Source organism: Lathyrus oleraceus, chromosome 5 (assembly GCF_024323335.1).
Source record: "Lathyrus oleraceus cultivar Zhongwan6 chromosome 5, CAAS_Psat_ZW6_1.0, whole genome shotgun sequence".
In the NCBI taxonomy this organism is placed as follows: domain Eukaryota; kingdom Viridiplantae; phylum Streptophyta; class Magnoliopsida; order Fabales; family Fabaceae; genus Lathyrus; species Lathyrus oleraceus.
In genome coordinates this window covers 631,077,592-631,088,524 of record NC_066583.1, presented here as the reverse complement: position 1 = coordinate 631,088,524, position 10,933 = coordinate 631,077,592, and the positions used below count along the sequence as shown (strand labels likewise).

At 39.8% G+C, this 10,933-nt stretch overlaps 1 non-coding gene across 1 annotated transcript; it reads left to right on the top strand.

The window, feature by feature from the left end:
- Nucleotides 1–10,143: 10,143 nt before the first annotated feature.
- Nucleotides 10,144–10,250, top strand: LOC127090113 (small nucleolar RNA R71). The gene has a single exon (XR_007791645.1). It is a non-coding gene; the product is annotated as a small nucleolar RNA R71 (small nucleolar RNA).
- The last annotated feature ends 683 nt before the right edge of the window (nucleotides 10,251–10,933 follow it).

Genomic DNA, 10,933 nt, shown 5'->3' with positions numbered 1-10,933 from the left:
CAGGTAAAGACAGGTTGAATGTATTTCACGTCAGTTAAGTGATGTTTCGATTGTCTAAATAGAACTACTTATGAGGTAATACTTTCTACTCTTGAAAATAATCCATTTAGCAGGAACTGTCGCTTTCGTGTATTCAGATTCGAGTTTACCCTTAAATTAAGGCCTCTTATTGTCACTTATAAAAGGTGCACAGAACGCTAAAGTAGTAAACTTATTTTTAAGAAATGAGACTCGTAAACTTAGTTGAAAAGTGATTTTGATTTGCAAAGTTTTAGCCAAGGAGTTTCCTGATTTTAGATCTATCAACACGTCCGAAAATAGTTTCAAAAATTATTTTTCCTTAAAGTGATAAAAAATCCTAGTTAACTAAGCCAGGGTGCTTTCGCACTCCTTGAATAATTAACACTAACCAAGTTTGTTTTAGAAAACTCAAGTTAAAAATCAAAACAACCTTTAAAGTATTTCTACAGAATCAATATGTGAAATATTTCTTTAACCGCGATCCTTACATTCTAACCTTTAAAAGATTTAGCCAGACATGGTAACGCAAACAACCACAACGGTATTAATCATGATGAAAAGTTTGTTTTAGAATGTGAGACGTAGAGAGCGAGTAAAGCGCGTAAAATAAATAAAGTAAAGCGAATGCGGGAAATAAATAAAGTAAAGCGAGTGCGGGAAATAAATAAAGTAAAGCGAGTGTGGAAAGTAAATAAAGTAAAGCGAGTGCGGGAAATAAATAAATAAAGCGATAAATAAGAACCTGCTCCAAATGGAGGGCTTTAAATCTGGTAGAAAAATAAACCTCCGACTCCTGAAGCTAAAGATAACAGCAACTCGAAGTGACCCAACTCAATCTCACTAAGGTGCGATAACCCCCCGATGTGACGAATTATCGCTATTACAAATGGTAAATATAGGCTTAGTGTTGTAAAACTAAGTTGGATGATTAGAAAATGAAATGGAACGAACTATTTATAGAGGATTTCAGCAGCTTGCAAAGACCATGGTACCCTCCAACTTCTCCTTAGTAGGAACGTGATTACCAAAGGTGGCGCCCGCCATCCCTTCATGGCGCCCGCCATGTGTGTAAATGGGGTGGATCATGGGAACGTGGCGGTTACCTCCTAGTTGAGGGCTGATGACTCATGGCGTCTCCTATAGCGGCCGCCATGTGCAACGCCATGTGTGTAATTTCGCCGAAAAACCCTGATTTTAGGTCTTTTTGCTTCGCTTCTTCCAAAAGAGTCCGAAAGTGCTAAATATCTGAAAACAAGATAAAAGAGAGCATAATACAAACAAAATGATAATAAAATCCTAATAAACATGTGAAATCCGAGTAAAAAACACGGTGTAATTAAGTGTGATCAAATTCTCCCACACTTAACCCTTTGCTTGTCCTCAAGCAAAACTCTTTATAGTTTATGCAAGAAAAACAGTATCAACTAGAGTTAATTCAAGGCAAAAAGACTTGTGAGTTCATTCAAGGAATGTATCGATAGGTACTAACGAATTAAACTAAGGGTATTGTAGTGACACTTCCCGCAAATGCGATCGTAGGCTTCGTTCCTATACAAATCAATCCATATTACCCCACCATACCTAAGCCTTCTTTTTGTTTTCTTAAAGTCCTTTTCATTCAGGTGCAATCACATTAAGCCCGTTATTTGTACATACTCATAGTAAAGTGACCGGTTAGTGATTATGATCTTAAGCATGGGGCTCTGGTACATAAGTTGGTGTAACCCTTTTATTCAACCTAATTTGCAGTTGTGGGGGATTGGATCATAATCCACCCTACCAAGTTCAGCACCAGATACCTCTGAACCAACAAACAAATAGGCTTATTATTTTATTTTTCTAAGCATGGGGCTTCGGTACATAAGTTGGTGTAACCCCTTTATTTAACCCAATTTGCAGTTGTGGGGGGTTGGATCGTAATCCACCCTACCAAGTTCAGCACCAGATACCTCTGAACCAACAAACAAATAGGTTTATTTGTATATATTTTTTATTTTTCTTCTGTATGTTTCGCATATGTCTTTATTTTGCTGGGTTAAATGACCGTGTGAGAGTCACCTAGCCCGGATTTTCACATGACTTGAGAATAAAGCAGGAATTTTTGTGATCATTCACTTATTTTCATCGGTCCCCTACGTAGAGCATGCTTAAGCCGGAGCTGACTGCTAGGATAAACTACTTAAGGACTTATTTGGAAAAAAAATTGGGGCTACAACATATGGGGTATCAGGATCGACTCTTATAATCATGAAGCCTAAGGTGTTAAGACAATACCGATTTTTAGAAAAAGTTTTCCTAGGTCTTTTACATCCTGTTATAAACCTGTCTTATAGCCTAAATGTTCAAGATGTACTATTTTCTTGGCTAAATTTTTTTTTGTAAGGTTAATGAAATGGGAGAAATTACGGATACACTACACAGATGACTCGTCAGACACATGTTATTTTATTGAAAGGAAAAACAAACAACTAAAATAAACAAAACATACTAAAATTAAAGGAAAATGGTAAAAAGCGATAAAAGTAAAGGAAACGATAAAAAGCAATAAAAATAAAGAAAAGATGAAAAGCGATAAAATCTCCTCCCACACTTAAACCAAACATTATCCTCAATGTTTCAATATGAGATAGGGTAGGAGTAACCTGGAAGAGAGAGAGAGAGAGAGAACTAGGGGTGAGCACCGGTACCGTCACCGTCACCGCCCTGGTCAAGATGCTTGGGTCGACGACGTCTGGTTCGAGTATTAAGTCCTTCCTGCAGCTGCTGTGAGCGACCTAGGAGAGATCCTTGGGTGGCCTCGATGAGAGCGAAGTGGAGCTCATTAGCCTGTCGCTGGCATTACTGCTCATTAGTGATCGCAAGCAAGGACTCAGTGACAGTCTGATGTGCTTTCTCACTACACTGCTGGGAAGCTACCATAAAACTCATATTATCTGACAGTTGTTGGTTTATGGTATTCAGGAGGGTGTCATGCCTTTCCTCACGAGCTAGGTGCTCGCACCACATCTCCTAGGTGATGTAGAAACCGGGAGTGGTACCTGCAAAAGGGTTAGAGGAAGAAGGTGCAGTGTGTGCAGGTGATGCATCAGGAATATCACGAGCAGGTGACTGGTCGCGCCGGTCATACTCATTATCGGTCCCTTGCCCATCGTCCATAGGAACGTTAGGTGGCAAAGGACCGGTAAAGAGTGGAGCATCAAGATCGTATGTCCAGTTCCTCGCATGTCGCACATCTGTACGCTGAGAGCAAGGTAGGACAACACTGAGTACAACTGCACCATGTATCATGAGGTAAAAACCACCTTCTCGCCGCACCTTGCATAATTTCATATCTTTCAAAAACTTCAAGTTAATGGTGCGGTGAGGGAGTGGTTCTAAGGTGGCTAACTCAACGTGTAGATTCAGCGCTCTAGCAATGGAGGTAATCAAACCACCGAAAGAGATGGTTCTCCTTTTTTAAGGATGGAAAACATATGGGCCAACACGAAAGAAACAGGATTGATCCTGCGATTAGTGAGGCAACCCTGTAAAAATAACAGTTCTCGGGAATTTACTTTGTTAGAATTCTCCCGACCAAATATAGTACATGCCAAAAGGTATCTAAAAATACGCATGGCTGTGTGATGGATATTAGAATCCAAAATTCCTTCAAAGGAAGTGACATTCACATTAGATAATTTGTTCCAAAAAGTAAATGCCTTGAGTGCCCATTCAGTATCCAAGAGCGTCTCACAGATACCACCCTCGCCATAAGGTATTCTGAGCAAACCCGCTAAAGCATCAGTAGTGTACTCGTATTCTACATTAAACATTCTAAAATAGACGGTACCTACCGTGCTAGCAGTGTCGGGGTAAACAGTACAAATTAGGGAACTCAAAAATTCCCTAGTGAGCCTATCGTAGGTGGGTGCTTTACTAGCAAAAATATTGTGTAATCCTAAATTATCTAGCATGTGGAAAACACTATGGTATGTGCCTAGAGTGTACAAATAGTCTTCATCGACATACCTGGTAGCGAGGATCTCCCGAGTTTGCAATCTTTGCAAAATCTTGTTTTGTCGCTCACCAGGCTTTCCTCCACGAAGAATGATGTCGTTAAACTCCATTCCAGCCATTAATGGTGATTGTAGAGAAAATGAGTATTTATAGAAAATAAATGAAAAAATGGAATTTAATGGGTTTTTGGTGGAGAAATGGAGAAGTGAAGTTGGGAAATGGTAATGGCTTGTAGTGAAAATGAGAAGTTTGGGAATTTTTTATGAACTTTGGTGGAGTTGGGAGAAGAAGAAAATGGGTTTGGAGAGGTTGAAGAAGGTATAAATGGTGAAAAAGGGAAATTTGCCCGTTACGTCATGGCGCCCGCCATGAAGCCTATGGCATCCGCCATGTCTTCGAATTTGGTTGGGTCGGCTTGGTGTTTGCTACTTGGGCCTCAATCCTCTTGTCTTCATTTTTGTAATGGGGGGTGCACATAGGTTGCTATGAATGTTGTTTTTTTATTTAAGTTCGATAAAACAAAATAAAATGAAATAAAATAAAGCAAAATAAAATGAAACAAAATAAAATAAAATAAAATAAATCGAAATAAAATAAAACGAAATAAAATAAAACAAAACAAAATAAAATAGTAAAGTAAAATAAAATAAAATAAAACAAAAATGGACATAAAAACATAATAATAATAATGCATATATATATATGTAGAGTCAATAATAATTCACGAGTCCAGAGATCTTAGGAAAGTTAAAGCAAGCATAATGTCAAAGGAAACAATAAAAATAAGCATGAATAGTAAATAATGGGAAAATAGGGAAATTCAAACGGTATTTCTTGGTTCATGATGACATCAATGCTCAGGGTATAGTGGAGTCTCCTCGAAGCTCTGTGATCTGGCATCGGAGATCGGCGATCTCATCATGCAGCATATCAGTCTCAGTGTCATGTGATGCAATTGATACTTCGACCTGCAAGGCAACGTCAGCAAGCTGCTGGCGAAGCTCGGCTATCTCCATGCGAAGCTTAACCAATTCAGACTGCATGCTCGGATTCTGGAGATTCGGATTATTGGTGTGGACTTTAATTCTGATAGGTGCAATTTTCGGTGCCTCTACTATCTCTCCCTGCCCTTCTATGGCGTAGGCCCAGTTGGCCTGATCAATAACACAAGTCATCTGAGGGTTAGGTAAAGTGAAGTAGTGAATGGTCTCACCCTCGATTAATAGCCTGTATTGATCCGGTTGGAAAGAAGATCTCCTCATGAGGCCACGGTCCAGACAAAAATCAATATCCATCAAGGTGTAGCTCCAATAAGACGTCATGTAAGATAGCCTTCTATCAAGTCCCAGGGATGAGGCTATATGAGTCACCGTGCTTCCAACATATATAGGGCTCGCAGCAGAGCGAGCATTAAAATATAGACTTTCGATCAGGAAAGCTCCACATTCTACTGGGCGTGACTGAGTTGTACAGTACATGAAGAAGATATCTTCAACACTCACATGCGTATCAGGGTCACTCTTCCCCAGGAAGGTGTGGGAAATGATCATCTGGAAGTATCGGAAAGCAGGGTTGTGAATCTTGTTGGAGATTTGGATGGAAGGGTCAGGACTACCTCCGCACGTAATATCACTCCAAAACTTCTCAACATCTCGGCTCAGAAAGTAGCTCATGGGGAGCTCAGATGAAGCATTATAGGCAGTCTGAAAACCAAGCAAGTTACTGAAACGCTTGTGGTTGAAGGTGTATTCTTCCCCAAACAATCTGAAATAAATATATCCTCCATCACTGGCTTGACCAACATAGGTCTCGTAGATAAGCGAGCTCAGGAACTCCAAAGTCAGGTTCCTGTAAGTCACGTGCATAGCATCTGTATATTCATCCCACTGTAACTGATTGCACAAGTTCTTGACACTAGGCTCAATGCCTAATACCTCCATGCAGCTCAAGTCGAGATATCTGGTGGGCAGCATTGGACGCTGTGAAAGCATGGCGTATCGCTGTTCTTGAACTGGGTCACGAAAGATGACTGGCATGGTGTCGATATTCTCCATTCCTGAAAAGTTAGATTAGAAACAGAGGATACCTGAAATCGCAAATATTATAACTGTTAGTCTCCATATAGGTATACATATATATATAAAACAAATAAAAATGTAAATTGAAATAGTAAAAAGTAAAGGAAAAGAAATCATGGGTTGCCTCTCATGCAACGCTTGTTTAACGTCGTTAGCTTAACGATTCAAACTTTATACGTTAGAGGTAGGAACTAGAGGGTTGGTTAGAGTTTGGTCATGACATTCTGTGCGGATGTCGCCTCCTTGGTATTGCTTTAGTCTTTGTCCATTCACCACAAACGGATTACAGGAGTTGTTCCGGATTTCAACTGCTCCAGATTTTAGGATTTTGGAAACCTCAAAGGGGCATGTCCATCTCGAATGCAGCTTACCTGGAAAAAGTCGTAATCTCGAATTTAAGAGAAGAATAGATTCGCCTATATTAAATTCCTTTTTTTATAATCCTTTTGTCGTGCCAAGCTTTGGTTCTCTCTTTGTATATAGAGGCATTCTCGCAAGCGTTCTGGCGAAGTTCCTCCAATTTGTGGATATCAAGGATTCGCTTCTTGCCAGACGCTAGGTAATCCAAATTTAGGGTCTTGATGTCCCAATATGCCTTGTGCTTGAGTTCAAAAGGTAAGTGGCATGACTTCCCGTAGACCAACTGGTATGGTGTAGTTCCAATAGGGGTTTTGTAAGCAGTTCTGTAAGCCCACAATGCTTTTGTCAGCTTTTCAGACCAATCTTTTCTAGATATTGATACAGTTTTCTCCAAGATCTGCTTAATCTCTCTATTAGAAACTTACACTTGGCCATTAGTTTGGGGGTGATATGGTGTTGCTACTCTGTGTTTCACTCCATATTTCCTTAGGAGTTTATTAAATATCCTGGATATAAAATGTGATCCACCATCACTTATGACAAGTCGTGGAACTCCAAATTTGGGAAAGATATTATTCTTGAACATCTTGATGACTACTCTTGTGTCGTTGGTGGGTGCGGCTATAACTTCTATCCAATTGGACAAATAGTCAACGACTACCAAAATGTACTTGTTTCCCAACGAAGATGGAAAAGGTCCCATGAAATGGATACCCCAAACGTCGAATATTTCTACTTCTTGGATGTTCTTTAAAGGCATTTCGTCACGTCTTGAGATGTTTCTAGCGCGCTGGCACCGGTCACATTGGACAATATAAGCATGGACATCACGCCATAATGTCGGCCAATAAAGACCATCTTGAAGGATCTTAGCGTATGTCTTGGATATGCTTGAATGTCCACCATAAGATGAAGAATGACAATGCTCTATGATGTTTCTGACTTCTTCTTCCGGGACGCAACGTCGAAATATGTTATCAGTTCCTCTTTTGAAAAGGAGTGGTTCATCCCAATAGAAGTGTCTTATATCTTTAAAGAAATTCTTCTTCTGTTGATAGTTGAGGTCAGATGGTATGATATCAGCGGCTAGATAGTTCACAAAATCAGCGTACCATGGTACTCTGCTAATTTCTGAAATCGTCCCAAAGTTGTCTCTATCAGGTTTAAGGGGAGCGGTATCTATCTTAGCTATTAGTCTGTCATAGGTGAAGTCATCATTTATAGGTAAACGATCTGGCTTTAAATGCTCTAATCTGGAAAGATGGTCAGCAACTACGTTTTCAGTTCCTTTTTTATCTCTAATGTCTAATTCGAATTCTTGTAGCAAAAGGATCCACCTAAGTAATCTAGGTTTTGCATCCTTTTTGCTCAGAAGGTAACATATAGTTGCATGGTCTGTATAGACTATAATCTTAGATCCTACAAGATAAGACCTAAATTTATCGATCGTGAAAACTATAGCTAGGAGTTCCTTATCTGTTGTTGTATAATTTAATTGAGCGGCATCTAGGGTTCTACTAGCGTAATATATTACATGTAGTTTCTTATCTTTTCTTTTCCCTAAAACGGCTCCTATAGCGAAATCGCTAGCATCACACATTATTTCGAAGGGTTTAGTCCAATCCGGGGTTTGTAGAATGGGTGCTGAAATTAATGCTTGTTTTAAACGGTTAAAGGCTTCGATTCATTTTTCATCAAAAATGAATTCGATGTCTTTCATTAGAAGGCCGATCAGGGGTTTCGTTATTTTAGAGAAGTCTTTTATGAAGCGTCGGTAGAAACCGGCGTGTCCAAGGAAACTACGGACTTCTCTGACTGTCTTAGGAGGGTTAAGGTTTTCTATAACTTCTATCTTTGCTTTATCAACCTCAATGCCTCTTTCAGATATTATATGTCCTAACACTATGCCTTCTTTAACCATAAAGTGGCACTTCTCCCAGTTTAACACAAGGTTAAATTATATGCATCTCTCTAGGATTTTCTCAAGGTTAATAAGGCAATCTTCAAAGTCTAATCCACACACCGAGAAGTCGTCCATGAATACTTCCATGATTTTGTTGAGATAATCTGCGAAGATTGACATCATACAACGTTGGAAAGTAGCTGGTGCATTATAGAGTCCAAACGACATTCGTCTATAAGCAAACGTTCCGTAAGGACAGGTAAAGGTTGTTTTCTCTTGATCCTCGGGGTGTATGGGTATTTGGAAAAATCCAGAGTATGCATCAAGATAACAAAAGTAAGAGTGTCTGGAAAGACGCTCCAGCATTTGATCTATGAATGAAAGGGGGAAATGGTCTTTCCTAGTTACCTTATTGAGCTTCCTATAATCTATGCACATACGCCATCCTCCTTCTATGCGTTTAGCGACATGCTCTCCCTTCTCGTTCTGCAGTACTGTGATGCCTCCCTTCTTGGGTACCACATGTACTGGACTTACCCACTTACTATCAGAGATCTGATAGATTAAAGCAGCTTCCAGTAGTTTAAGCACTTCCTTCTTTACTACCTCTCTCATTACAGGGTTGATTCGTTTCTGATGTTCCCTGGAAGGTTTTGAATCTTCCACTAGCGAGATCATGTGCATACACACGGATGGGCTAATACCTTTTAAATTAGAGATGTTGTACCCTAAGGCAGAGGGGTATCTTCTTAAAACATTCAAGAGTCGATTCGTCTCGTCTTGGTTTAAGGTGGCACTAACTATTATTGGGTGGTTCATTTCTTTATCCAAAAACTCATATCTTAGGTTCTTGGGTAGTTCCTTAAGTTCTTGAGTTGGTTTTTGTGAATTTGGTGAAAGGTCTGGAGTAAGATCCAAACATTCGTTAGTGAGAGGTTCTGTTTCCTCTAGCTCGTCATCTTTTTCATTCGGGTTTGAAAATGGTTCGATCTTAGGTTCTCCTTGATCAAATTCTCTTATGCACTCATCTATGATATCAATCACATAACACGCGTCTCCTAGAATGGGTGCCATCAGGAATTTTGAAAGAATGAACTCAATCTTTTCGTCCCCTACTTCGAAGGTTGATTTCCCTCTTTTGACATCTATTATAGCTCCGGATGTTGATAAGAATGGTTTACCTAAAAGGATAAGGATATCTTCGTCTTCTTTGATATCCATGACTACAAAGTCTGTTGGGATATAAATTTGACCGATTCTAACTGGGATGTCTTCTAAAATGCCTACAGGATACTTAACAGACCTATCGGATAGGGTTCTGTTTTTTTATAGGAGAAATTCAGATGATTCTTCCATCCAGGGTTGTAAGTGTTTGAAAATGGGTTACCTTGGGCGTAATTCACTTGGTCGGTGTTCAAATCGTTGAAAAGCTTACACTCCGCTGATTCGTGTCCTTTAGATCCACAGAGTTTGCACTCTGTGTGGACTACTGCTGCGGTGTTAGTGTTTGTAGACATATGTTCGATCCTAAGGGCTAAAGCGTCAATTTTTGCCAGCATCATGTCTAGAGATCTTACCTCATGTATTCCACCTTGGGTCTTCTTTTTCTCTATTAATGCTCATTCAGTTCCCCATTAGTATTGGTTTTGGGACATATCCTCAATTAGGTCATAAGCTTCGGGGTAAGGTTTGCTCATCAGCGCGCCACCAGCGGCAGCGTCGATGCTCATCTTGGTGTAATAATGGAGTCCATTGTACAAGGTATGAACGATCAGCCATTGTTCTAGGCCATGGTGTGGGCAGAATCTTAATATCTCTTTATATCTCTCCCAAGCTTCAAAAAGCGATTCTCCTTGGTTTTGAGCAAATCTAGTTATTTGGTTTCGAAGAACAACAATCTTATTAGGGGGGAAATATCTAGAAAGGAATACTCTCCTAAGGTCTTCCCAGGTAGTTATTAAATTAGTTGGAAGTGAATCTAACCATGAACATGCTCTATCCCTGAGAGAGAAAAGAAATAATCTTAAACGGATCGCATCGGGTGAAGCGCCGTTAGATTTAAAGGTGTCGGCTAGTTGGATAAAAACTTTTAAATGTTGATTCGGGTTCTCAATAGCGAGACCCGCGTATTGGTTCTGTTGCACTAATTGCAATAAAGACGGTTTTAGTTCGAAATTGTAAGCAGTAATAAGGGGGTTTACTATACTCGAACTAGGTTCCTCGTTAGAGGGTGTAGCACCTCAAATTTTCACCCCCCATTTGTACATTCATTTCATTTTTAGGTCATTAACATGGCATAGTACATTGCATTTCATCAGTCAAAATTGGTTAGGAGGATTCGTCTGTGTAAGAGAGCAAGGGTTTTTCCATGAGATAAAGGCCCTATGGTTGTTCTAGGGAGCTTACATGACCCAAGGTTCATTTTGATGCAATTTGGCCAAGTGCTAGAGGCTCAAAGTCCACAGTGCAGTTTCAGGTCATCTGGGGCCCATAAAAGTCAACTGAAAGTCAATTGAGGGCTAGGAAGTGGAGAAATGGTTTGAGACACTTCATTCATGTCCAAAAGAGGTTTATT